The sequence below is a fragment of the Manduca sexta genome, chromosome 25, assembly GCF_014839805.1.
Source record: "Manduca sexta isolate Smith_Timp_Sample1 chromosome 25, JHU_Msex_v1.0, whole genome shotgun sequence".
In the NCBI taxonomy this organism is placed as follows: Eukaryota; Metazoa; Arthropoda; class Insecta; order Lepidoptera; family Sphingidae; genus Manduca; species Manduca sexta.
In genome coordinates this window covers 13,690,244-13,704,407 of record NC_051139.1, presented here as the reverse complement: position 1 = coordinate 13,704,407, position 14,164 = coordinate 13,690,244, and the positions used below count along the sequence as shown (strand labels likewise).

Here is a 14,164-nt window from a genome sequence, read left to right as displayed (position 1 = left end):
TAGTTTTTTAAGCAAAAATTGTTGTATTTTAGTATTGGGTTAATTCGTATTTAGATTTTAAGTTGACTAAAATATTAAATCATTATTTGCATAATGCTTTTTATTCCATCATGTATGAATAATTTTCAAGACATATATTTCCAATATTTACCATATAATGTCACGGACAAATCTTTGTTTCTTTAGCTATTATGTCCTTTGAAATCGACAAAGCATCAAGAAGGCCAGAATAAATTATGAACAATAGACAAACTGTGTAGGCTGACTCATGGATGACACATTATATTTTGTTTGCCGTCGCCTCTGGGTGTTTTAATGAAGTAAAGACGACCTTTTGACTGGCCTTGTGACCTGATACTCGGTTTTCATGACGAAGGCACGCTAAAACCACTTTCCCTGGCAAATGTGTTCACTAAAATGTTATTCATTAGTCTACTGATGTATCCGGGTAATGATATTTGAGTGATTTTAGACTGAAGTACACGTTTGATTCTCCTGGCATTGGATTTTGTGCTGAATGACAGAGTTGGCGCTATCATGTCGGATAAAGCCGCCGAAGTGTTGGTTCATAGACTAGGCTAATGCTTATCCTTTTGTATATAAAGGCGTGAGATTTTGTTATAAATTAAAAAAAATCTATTTGGAACTTTAATATCTGTTTTAAAGAGTATTTCACGCCAAGGATAGGGATGAAATGTAATTGTTTTACGTTGATGATTTGTTACATAGTGATATCATATATTATGTGTACATACAGAAGTAAATACTTGTGGTCAATCCCGGTTTAGAGGCGGAGAGGGGGAAGTGCCAAATGACTAATCATTACGATCTTCGTCATTGGTTTTTGGTATCATCTTACCGCGAGAAATATAAGACTATAAAACGAATCATAATATTAAATGGCCTAAAGGACATTTCCATAATTTGTAAATAAATGCAATCGATAACGTAAGCATTTACATAGTTTAGTAAAATTTATAACATATTTTCCGCGTTAGTCATTTTTATGATCAGGTGTAGTTAATTGAAAAGTATTCGCTGAATGATTTAAAGTCATTATATTGCGATAATTTAGTCAATTATGTTTCTGTTATTTTTCGTTGCTGATTCATATTTAAAATGTCATTGTGTGTCGTCATTACGACTACATGCATAAAATACTATGTTACAAGAGAAATCTATTATTCATTTCACTATTTGTAACATCATTTCGTATTTTTCGCTGTGGTGGTCCCGCATACGTATTTGCATGTGAAGTGGCTTGCTTTCTTGTTAGAAACGCGCGTGGGACGAGGTATAATTGAGACAAAAAATAGCTTTTAATTTGATTAAATGGTTTATTTACTCATTACGCTGTGATTTTCAATACTTATGCGTGCGATTTTTGTCAGTTAACAAGGGCGAAAGGTTTATATAAAGTGATTCCTGTCATCTAACCTTTATGTAGAACCCAATAGGGGACCGGTCTATGCTTGATTTTGTTCATTATTCTATATATAATGGTTAATAATATGAAAAAGAAGTACTCCTGCGAAAACTGCATAAAAATTGGTTAAAAAATGAGCGAGTAATTCATATTTAAAATAATGTAATGTGCAGAAGTGGGCGCGATGTGGGGATATCGCTACATCTCTTTCTTTCGCACGCGTCGTAATTCCCGATGACGTCACAAGTAGATATTTCGTCTCTTTTCTGTTTCTTGTTAATTACCCCTTCCACCGAAATTCAAAGACTTATAACTTGTTGATTTTTGACCGGATTTTAAAAATTATTTCTGTGTTATAATTTATATTATGTAAATATTTGAAAAAAGTAAAGAAAAATAATGAGTCCGGTACCCTATTATCATTAAAATGATTTGTTGACCGCATTCATAGATATGGTAACTAAATGTTGGATCGGGTTCACTTTTGGAAAATTTCACTTTTTGCGACAATTAGCTAGACGTATAGGCTATCTACACTGATATGGCAACTATAACTGTACGGTGACCATCTTCAGCACATTAGGGGATATTATGCGGTCTTTTATTTTGGTAATTTTTTTTGGTATGAAAGCGTTTTTGATAAATAATGTATTTCAGGGACATTAGACGGTAATATACATTACAATAATATCATAATGTGGCAAAATCCGTATCAACAATTCAAGATTTTATTGATTGTAATCAATCAATACAAGGAGAGATATATTAATTATGAGTTTGATTTTACATTTAAAAAACTAGATTTGCCAAAAAGCTTAGGGTAAAAGCATTAGGAGATGCTATCCGATCTATTATTTAGGTTCATTTGGTATGAACTCGTTTTTGATAAATAATGTATTCATTACATTACATTAATATATATACGGGCGGAAATACACATCACTTTAATATCATATGTGGCAAAATCTTAATTAACGATTCAATATTTTATTATTTTTTACAATCAAGAATACTAGTAATTAACTTACAATAACTTAGCCAAGAAGCTACGTTATTGTAATTTATTTAAAATCTCTATTTTTCAAAATTCAACCCAGTTTCCGTCGTTATAATGGATTTATGTCTGTATTATTAATACTCCAAATTAATAATTTATGTTTTTATAATACGTTTAACATCTGTCATGTTTATTTTTTTAACATAGATTAATTATAAGGCAAGGCCTAATTATAATAGAAATTTATTTTTGATAGAGCTATATATTTTCACGGTACATCCGTGTTTATGTAAATGTCAAAGTTATAAATCTATGGACTGTGTAATAAATTCAAAATAGTATTGTATGAACCATGTTAAGAACTATGAAGTCACAAAGCTATGCTCATTAACTTTAATGATTTTGTACAATGTGCATTGTTTTTTTATAAATGTGCAGTTGTCTATTATAACAATCGATTATTTCGTTTAAACTATTTGTTTAAAATCTGAACTAAAATGGCAACCAAATCGTCACTGTTAATTTTACTTATTTGACTAATATTTCTTATTCAAATCCAAGTTTACACTTAGACTCGCGTTTTTATATTATGAGCGCCACTCCGTACACAACCACAAGCATTAATATTGACACCATACTAAAATCAGTTTGAATGGATGACAGTTCAATTCAGTTCAACACAGTGAAGTACATATATATCGATGGTTTTAATACGATGAGAATAAGTAAGTTGATTTTTTTGCGTACCTATATATTTTTTTATTATCATCATCGGCCCGTTGCAGTCCACTGCTGGACATAGGCCTCTCCCAAGGTACGCCACCGAGCCCGGTTTGCTGCTTTATGTATCCAGCCACAGCCAGCCCATTTGTGTAAGTCATGTCAGAGGGCGTCCCACGCCACGTTTGTCAAGACGCGGTCTCCGCTCCAGAATACGCTTATACCAGCGGTTATCTATTCTGCGACACATATTTTTATAGAGACTAAAATTTTCTATTTAGTTATCTTAATCATGATGTTAAAATGTTTTTTGTTTGTTATGTGTATGTAACTTGTGTTTGTTGCAAAATACATTTCTTTTCTTTCTGTCTTTCTAAATCGGGTACAATACTTGCAATTTTTATTTTCATACAGACGTAAGCTTTACGTTAGAAAGCTATATTATTAAAGCTTCACTCACCGTTCTATTCATCATAAGCTCATGTATGGGCCCACACATGATCGCACAATGTAATAAACGCTCATGTCAAGGTTGACGACGAGTTTCTATTTGCAAGTGTTCAAGACAAGTGAACAAAATTAACTAACGAGACGACTCAAATAATTATTTGCTGAGGAGAAAATTATATTCTATTAAGTTATTCGTCAGGTGGTTTTCGATTATATTGCAAAATAGTGTCAATGAGATAAGGCGATTATGCAGCCAGATATAGAAATTATTTCGCTACAAAATTAAATAAATAAAACGGCTATTGGATGCACTGTCGTTTAACCTCTTTCTACAAAGTGGTTGATTATGATTTTTATTCGATTGTCGGCTTTACCTTTCTTATTGGTTAACATTATGCTTAGTCCAAAAGTATGCTTATTACCATGCGGATTGTAACCATGGGTATGATGGAGTTAATTGTAAAGACAAAAATAAAAGCAAAAAAGTTGAGACAATGGTATAAGCTACAAATGAAAATGAAGCAGTTAATCTAACTTATTAATGATTGTACGGGCAAGCACGTACGAATTGTATCGTTAGCAGTTTACGTTGATTATTTAATCACTTCAATGTATGTACTACGACAATTCTGTCGTAGTACATACATTGAAGTGTCATAGTAATATTGTCCAATCAGTTCGCATTTAGTCGTCAATGATTCCGCGCGTACTCATTATCATAATATCAAATTAATTGCAGTAGGTACTTATAACAATTTTGTATAAAAAATGACTTTCTTTCGTTCGTATAAATAATAATATCTGCTATTATAAAGATACTGGACGTGCAGTACAATATTAAAATCAATAATCACTATTGCTTCTTTGAGAAAAGGTGTAGATACCAATTTAGGATTTTCTACATAACTTTCTTTTTAATATAACTCAGAATTAATCTGAGAGATCAATATCGTTGTATAGTTAAACAGTTATCATAAATAGAAACTCTTTTCAAAATTAATCTACATTTTGATAAATGTGATACATTTAAATAGCTAATCATGTGAACGAGGAAGCAATATCTGACCCGAATGTTAATGTGTTATTAAATTTATAATGTTTGTATTAATTAATTTTTGAAGACGTTTCACGTTTGAGTTAATTGATTCACTGACTACGAAGAAATAATATAATTTTTGGTGTTTAGTATTTTTTTTTGTTAATAACAATAACACAAAAGGGAGTAGACAGGAACCCTTGTCGCTCATTACATTTTGGGTATAAGTAATTTTTCTCTACTTGTGTAAATTCTGTTTTGGATTCTAAATCAAAGTATTTTATGAGGCATTGCAATAGTTTTCCGCTTCAAATAATAGATGGCGCTATTACGATTCTGCGATATGCAAACGTATAAAAATATGTTTTATACAAGACAAAGCTCACGTTCTTTTTTCTTAGAACGTGTAACTAAATATTTTATTGATGGCTATCTAGAAAAAACCGACGGACTTTTTATCAAAATTGCGGCATGTCTAGGTCGTGACATTGCGAAGGTCAAGATTGTTTCTTTTTGTGTCCGGCCGGTGTAATATTTTGTTTCTTTTTACATCCTTCAGGTAAAGAACCCAATTTTTGAACTAGATTGGAATTTGCGAGCCAATTAAGTGAGGAGTTTTATGATATGATTATAGCTAAATTTTTGGGTAACTTCAATTTGGTAAAATATGCAGTTTGCAAAACTTATACATACAAAGATTTGATCAAGACACGAGCTACGTTTTTAAGTTAAATTTTGTGGAAACAAAAGATGTTAGAAGTTAGTACTTACATAAAATGATAGGTTTGTATCAAATGTAGTCACTATGCGTGTGTCGGATGAGTGTAATAGTTCTTGTTTGTTAATGTACCTACATATATTTTGCAATCGCAGCTTTTATATTTCTGTATATACGATTTATCGTTTCTAACTAGAAACTGGAAATATTAAGGGAAGGTCTTTGTTATAGCTGATTACAATGATGATATTATATTCAGAGTTTGTGTGTATTTTAATTCAAATTCTGCACGCAATTATTATTGTTTATTTGAAATTGACGCTTACTGTTTCTTAAGTAAACATATACTACATTATTAAGACATTGTACATTTGCTGGTGGTAGATATATTTCATATCCGTCTGGATAGCGACCACCTTACACAAGGTGTTAAAACCCGCCATGGTGGCCCACGTAAGTGTGTTGCGTTCCGGGATCAGCCCGTGTAGGTATATCCGGTTCCAATAAGCCGGCATAATTATGTCGACTGCCGAGGGGTAATCATCTCTTGTCAGTCGACATTCTATTGGACCCCACTCCACTTACCATCAGGTGCAGTGACGTACCTGCTGTGTCCGTAAAAAAAAACTGGTTCTTGGTGGTTGCATCCGTATAACACCTCAAAATCTAAACTAGTGTTAAAGGTACGCTAAAATACGGCCTAGAAATAATCCTAGGCCATTTCTCCAGGTTAAACGTAGCATTTAGGAACTCTGTTGTAAACACGGGCACATTAGCATAAAACATAGGTAAGTAGCAATTACTGTTGACTCAGATGCTCCCACATAATTCGCCAGTAAGTTTAGATACATTATGTGTAGCTAATTAAATTAATTAGTTGCTACCTGTATTTAAACTCGGGATATTGGTAGGGCTATTCGATTACTGTTTAATGTTACTTTGTTGAGAACAAAGATTATGTGTGTATGGGTTTTTAATTTGGAAGGCAATCAAATTCTATCTGTGTGTCTTTGTTGGTGATGTTTGGTCAATTTTACTTTCTCTAACTAAAAAAAATCTGTGAGTATAGTCTGTTCAGAAACCGTCATAGCCGAAAAGTTAACTAATTTTACGATTTTTCATAGCAACCCTTCCCCGCCATTCGGTAAATGTTAAACTCATTTCTCGTGCTGTATTGCTTTGTTATAAATGACCTTGTGTGTTGTTTTTAGATATTTTTATAGAAACATACAGAAACTAAACATAAAAGGTAATCAAGTACAGTAAAGGCCGCAAATCCAAAACGGTTCTCTTTCTGAACGGACTATAGTGTATACTTCTCCATAGTATTTACATTGAATAATAAGCAAACATCAGCTGTCTGTTTACTATATAATATGTAGTCATCTTTTTACATATAAAATTGGAAAAAATCGATGTCTGTATATTATTGATATTGAACGAAAACTAATATGAGAGGTTTATATTCTAATAAGAACCCGTTGTCTTGACAACGATTTTTGGATATTTTTCCTGTATGTTTGTACAAGAAATATGCAAAAACTACAGCATGAAATTGAATATAGTTTTCACCGATTTATTATTGGATGCTACCTTAAAATATAGGCTGCATTTTATACTGGCAAAATATAAAATTGGACTTTTACCCCGGAAATACTTTATCACGCGGGCGGAGCCGCTAGCAATGACTAGTTTTTTTTTTTTTTTTTTTATATTTCATGGCTTCCAGTTACAACGGGGTGAGGTTTTTTACTTGTTTATTTCACTATCGAGTTTTTATATCCTCGCCAAGACTGTCTATGATAGATGCACGCAACGAGAATGTTTGACCTCACGCCTTTTATGGACACTGCCATTTATTGGCTCTACTAGCTTAGTCTATAAGGACTTTGAATTAGAGATTTAACACGTTAACGGTACTAGCAATATTAGGTCTAGTCTCTTCGAGAGACTCTTGTATGAGAGTACATTTGAGTAGCGACCTACCACCACTTTCTTTATTTCTACCCCCAAGCAGAAGTATGAAAGTATGGGTGTCACAATATGATACACATTTTAACCAGTCTCTCTGTGTAGTTTTTTTTTGTAATTCAATATTTTGAATACTATTATTGTTAATGGATAGTATCAGACCTGCGACCTACTCGCCTTATCATTCACACAATCAAAAACGATAACAGCAGCAAATTATAGCCAAACTTACCAGCAACATATAACCCTATTATTATCATGTTTTCTAGCATTGAAACATTCAACACCAAGCAGTACAAAATTAACAAAAGTGATAGAGCAATTTCGATATTTACAAAGTACTTGAGAATGATATTTGTCTCATACATCTGTTGATATGAGGCTTGCGTGACCACGCATGCGTACAACGGACCAGCATGCAGTGAAAGTGATGACACACTGTTGTTTATATTTATGAGATAATGATCTCTTGTGAATCTGGCTTATTAGATGAGATTTGATATAAGATCGCTGACTTTAATAAATGAGAATCGTAAATATGGATGAAACAGGGTTGTAGACTTGGATTAATAAATGCAACCGCTGAGTTTGTAAGATTTCATCACCATCATAAGTAGCAGTATGTCCACTGCTTAACATGGGCCTCACCCAAATATTTCTAGATAGACCTGTTAGAAGCGGCCCACATCCAGCGACTTGCTACAAATTTTATTAGGTTATCGGTCCAGCTCCTGAGATTTAGAGGGAGCCTAATACTTTTCTTTCTTATCTTATCCCTATTCACCTTTTGTTGGCCCGCAGCGTAACAGCAGTTCTTCTAGTACTGTAGGCGTTTATCGGCACTGAAGGTTACTATCTGCCACATGACCTAATAATGCTTTTGCTTATGTATAAAACATGTTTGGGTATTCTTGTTAACTTTACATGAGGTACCAACTCATGTTATTTATATTATTAGTAATCCATTGTACTTTAACCATAAATCATCATAACAAATCAGATTCTGCATCAAATTACGCACAAATCTCGATATTATTGGCGACACAAATGAGCTTGTAGTCACCATTATCTGAATAAGACAAATAAATAATAATATTGCTTTACCGCCATTTTCAATAAACGCTACCAATTTTTATATTTGATCCAATCGAGAGAATAAAAGAATTTAAATAAGTTACTTATGCTTCTCTATCCTTTATTGTATGAACTAGTTTCTTATTAATAAATTACAATTCAGTCTCGAAGATTGATAAGCAGGCAATGATAATAATAACATCAGCCCTGAATTAACGCCTCTTTTTTGGATTAAAGTATTATTGTACGTGGATCGGAAAATCCTGGTTGAGATTTCCAAGTGGTGCAACACAGGGGTACATTTTAATGACTTAATTTTGGAAATGTACGTGTGAAATAAATTCATGAATGTCCAAAACTAGTTACACTACAGGATGTCAGTTTATAATTCAATTTTTCCTTTTGCAAACCAGTTTTAGGTTCGATCGAGGCTAGAACGGCTTAGTTTTTGCTCGGATTATAAAAATACATGAAACATTTAATTAACGATTCGGAACAGTATGTGCAATGCGAGCCGAGTGTTTGAAGCTAATCAGGAGAATGGTGAATTACTAATGAAAGTAACTGCACCATAGAAGTTCATAGGCTTAGTTCAAAACTGATATCGCTCCTTTTTAATTGAAGAAATTATCAAGATACAATGCTAAAGATTCTCACGACGTCGATTAACGAAACAATAATATTTTTTATTATTTTTGATAATTATTTTTCGGGATTACTTTTAATAAATTGCAAAGCTTTGAATAGGATTAAACTACGCTTGTCTAGGATATTTTAATAATAGCTTTAAGAATGATGAAGTGAAATTTTTCACAATTAGAAAGGTATGCGATAATTTTTACAAATTAATGCAAATTCGTGATGCAATATTATTTTATAAATAATCTCTGAATCTAAATATATCAAATTATCACTCATCAGGATTAACTAATGCCTTCTAGTGCCAAATTAATGATGTGACTAATTTAATTTGGGGAAATGAATAATATTAGCGTGTTGATTTACTTTTTACTAAAACGGAATGAACAGAAGCTATTATGTATGATTAGTTGAATGAGTTAGAAAGTAGAGAATGGCAAGATATTTATGAGGTCCTATATTAAATGCTAATATTAGTGCGGAGTTAACTCCTAAATTAGGTGTTATATGATTCATCATTTACGAATTTGAATTTTTGTGATTGCTTTTTTTTTAGTCGGGCACGACAAGTGACCCCGCTGCATCTGATGGTAAGTAGATCGATCCAATAGAATGGCGACAGACGAGAGATGATTACCCCTCGACAATCGAGAGAATTATGCCGGCCTGTTAAAACTGTATATATATAGATATACGTTGTAGAATGTTGGATATTTCACCATGTTGCTATGGTTGTTAGTAAATATAGCTTTTCTAAGTCTTTTCTTATATTTGGAAGAACACACTCTGTCCAGTTATAAATATTTCCGATATCTTCCTACTAGAACCGTACGATGGATTGCTGATGTCAAAACAATTACAAACCGAGTTTTAAATTCTGTGTTATTAATCGGAAAGCGTGTAAACAATTACTTGGAAACGACTGGATGGTGTACGAAAGTAAGCAGGTCTGGTTCCGTAGTGTTAATGGTTTTTGTCATTAAAAATTAAAGAGAGTGTAGCTGGGTTTCTAATATTTTTAGTACTATACATTTTTAGTAGAGGTTTTTTTTTAACACTATTTGCAAGGGAGTAGTTAGGTACTAATCGCTTATGCTGTCATATGAAGTATACTTAAAATTATTCATTGCTGATGTAGATTTGTGCGGTTGCATCTTACAACTCAGTATCCAAAAATTGTAATTCTTAATAATTTAATAAGCGTATTCGGCTAATTACTGCTTCTTGGGTGGGAGCATCTGATAACATTCAGATGACAAGGACTACTGGATACTTTAAGGGGAGCTTGTTCCCACGACGTTTCGGGGTGGGCCAGTGCATATAAGTCAGCAAAAACTTGGCAACCGTCGAGGGTCTCAATTTCTCCTATTAATAATTATAATAGCATGCCTATCCAAAAATTGTAATACGTATTTTATACAACAAAAAAAGGAAGTATTTTATAATAGTATTTTAGTTATGCCAATCGTATTGCATTGATATTGCAGTTTTATTAACAGTATTTTATTCGCGTATCTCGAAATCTTGTTTTGGCGGACGCTGCAAGGTTTACGATCCTTAGTTGATATTCGCGTACGTGAATTTTACGTGTTCTTAAGTATGTTTGTTGGTTATAGTAACGTTGTTTACTTAGAATTAGATTTGAGTTGCCTCATAGCTGTTGCAGTGGAAGTTAAACGTAAACGTTTTTATGCAAAGTCCGGCAATTCTTTATGTGACTTTTTTATTTCTTTGAATGACGAGACGAGCCCTCCGTTTGCCTGATGGTCAGCGATACGACCGCCCATGAACAGCAGAAACACCATGCAACACCTTTAATTACTAAGTATTGTTTGGTAATCCACTGCGCTCGCCATCCTGTGACATGGGATGTTAAGTCTCACTATATCCAGTAGTTACACTGGCTACAATGTTCTTCAAACCGAAATACAACAGTGACTACACACAGCTGCTTGGCAGAAAAAGACACTCCGGTGGTACCTACCCAAGCGGACTCACATATGAGAGACGTACTACCAGTAGAAATGAGATCATAGATCTTGCATTTGGAGTTCTAGGCTCTTACTAATAAAGTTGGTTCTAGCACTTTTGCCATCCTTTTAATTGTTACATAATTTAATATCGTAAATATCATCATCACCTCAGCCACAGGAAGTCCACTGCTGAACATAGACCTCCCCCAAAGATCTCCTCGTCGTCGTCGTAAATATATGTAGCTTAAAAAGGCCTTTCCCACTTCGAATATACACTGTATAGAATCACCTATAACTATACTATAACGTATCAATGTTATAGTATAGTTGTGACTGATATGGTAGTATTAAGTAGGCTTACAATAATAGGGAAAATATCACTCATCTGGCGCAAAGCTGCTATGGTGTTGCGACCATGCCATCATAGACGCATCGTGGGACGCGAACACCGTTGCTAAATACCGAAATGTATGTAGGTGCGCCTTGCCTACTTTTAATTTATATTTGCTGGTAAAAGTCTTAAGCAAACGCTATAATATAATTATATTACCAGCACAATGTGAACTGTATTTGAAATATATTTTAACAGTTTTGTAGGTGTAAGCCAGCACCTATAAATTTTCGAAGTAACTAAGATACCCTTAGTATGTAATAATTGAGAGTGCCTACAATTTCTTTTATATGTCCATCCGGTAGAGGTTTGGAGTACGACACCTTGCTAAATGTGATAGCATACCTCAAAATAATACTTCAAAATAAGAGGCTGTACCACAAGTGAACTTGCAGGTGAAAACACGTCATATAATATATGCGTACATTTTTTGTGCAATTAAAATGTATAAGATTGATAGACAGTGAGTGTGGAGAAAGTTGTCGGCTTACTAGTTATACAATTACCAACCGTTTAATTATTGTAGTGGACTTCTCGAATGTTTAAAAATAAAATCTTTATTAATATAGACGAATTGAATTTCATGTGGTCGAAAGAATAAGATTCATAAACTATTTTAATAGCAGAGAACATTCAAGTAGTAATATTTTAGCCAATGTAGGTTGCAGTGGCGACCATTCCATATAACTCGACTCTTTTATGCAGAATTGATACAGAATCTAATTGTCAATAGAACGATTTGCAGATCGCGTTCATGCATATTAGTCCCTATATGTTGTGTCGGTTTCCTTTTCGGAAAATTTCACCTTTCGCTACTGATAAGTTAGCTGGCAAGATTTAGGCGCAGTCAGTTTGGATTCTGATTCTGGGATACGGGAAAATTTATTGGTTTAAATGAAATGTGAAGTATGTGGATCTTTTGTGTGTAAGGATCTATTTTTTCAACTATGACTGTCACTGATAAGTCTACTAGGTAGACGAGCCTATTTCAGTGCCATGTTAAATATTGTGATTCAAAATTTTAGAATCTAGTAGAATATTTTATTGTAATTTTTTTTATAATATCTCGTTTTTCAGTTGTTTTACAATAATTCAAAGCGGCGATAGGCTATCGCCGCTTTGAATTGGGTGTGGAAGTGGAAGTGGGTGTGGAACGGACTGCCGAAACGAATGTCCGCAGGTTCAAATCCCAAGGGCACACAACTCTGACTTTTCTAAAAAAATAATGTGTGAATTCTTTGTGAATTTATCGTTCGCTTTAACGGGGAAGGAAAACATCGTGAGGAAACCTGATGAACGGCTTTCTTCAGTTCTCTATAGGAATTTCGAAGGTGTGTAAAGTCTACCAATTCGCACTAGGCCAGCGTGGTGGACTAAGGCCTAATCCCTCTCAGTAGTAGAGGAGGCCCGTGCTCAGCAGTGGGCAAGTATATAATACAGGGCTGATATTATTATTATTACAATAATTTAGGAGTGACTTATTTTTATGTCTGATTTAAAACATTTTAAGCCTCAGGTCAATGACTTCTCTTTTTGTAAAAAAGGTGCAGGCCGCAATATTTTTTACGGCTAATCTGAACCCATCAGAAAATTTCAAAAATGGAAGCTGGCCGTTTTTACCTAAATTCCGTGTCACCCACTTTTAACCCAGTGGGTGACGCAGGTGCGCACGCGCAAATCGCTGCACACACGACGCCGCCATCACGCGCCGCGCGCGTCTTTACCGACATTAGTCTATATCGCGACATTCGACCTTATTTATATTCTCTTAAAGTTTATTATTACGTCGGTGTTGTGTCACGAAGTACGAAATAATTTTTAAGAATTCGAGTGATTTTTAATCGATTTTTTTGTGTTGTGATCGACTTGAAGTGCTTGTGTGAAGGACTTAATTAAGGATATTTATTATTTTAGGTGAGAAACAAAAAAATACATATTATTTATGATTATATTAAGTCATTATAATTTGTAATTGCCTATGATACAATTGTTTTTTGCAACTTTTTGTTTTTTTGTAAGTAGATTTAAGTACTTATTATTTTATGATACAAACCATGTAGATGCGGGTCAACGGTCAAGTGGCCATTTCTGGATCAATTACACTTTTATTTTATTTTTAATACATATACCTAAATAATATATAAATTACCCTAGCCTGCCTAGATAATTATAATTAATATTAAGTTTAATAAAAAGTAGGATAAAACGGGGTGACATGGCCGTACAGTAGAGACGAGCAAGGCAATAATCATATTTCTCCTCACTAGATGAAATTATTTTATTGTTAGCGTATTTCGTGTAATACGTATAAATGAAATTTATTTATTTATTTATTTATTTTACTCTTTATTGTACAAACACACACAAAAACAAAACAAACAAACAAAAAAAAAAAAACGGCACATGTACAAATGGCGGTCTTATCGCTTTAGGCAATGTCTTCCAGACAACCATTTTAATTCGAACACAGGCAAAAAAATACTAGGAAAATGTACCTATCTAAAGTCATACAGAGCTTTATGGCTCTTTGGCATTAAAAAGTTTTGAAATGTGATATTTATTAAACATTCAACGTATATACTATAAATAAATTTAAAATAAGATAATTGAACAGTAGTAAACAGTAGATTCACAAATTGACCATCTCGTTCTATGCTGCTATGGCCATCTCTTTCGGGCACAATCAGGACATATTTCCTATAAATAACTTAAAATACATATATTATGGCGCTTATTCTGCTATAATATTTTTCTTGTCTTCCGACAGTT

At 33.5% G+C, this 14,164-nt stretch overlaps 1 protein-coding gene across 1 annotated transcript in view; it reads left to right on the top strand.

The window, feature by feature from the left end:
* Positions 1–13,080: 13,080 nt before the first annotated feature.
* Positions 13,081–14,164, top strand: part of LOC115441452 — a 192,241-nt gene continuing 191,157 nt past the window's right edge. Inside the window, 1 exon segment of the mRNA XM_037442834.1 lies at positions 13,081–13,309. The gene's annotated coding sequence lies outside the window, so the exon portion shown is untranslated.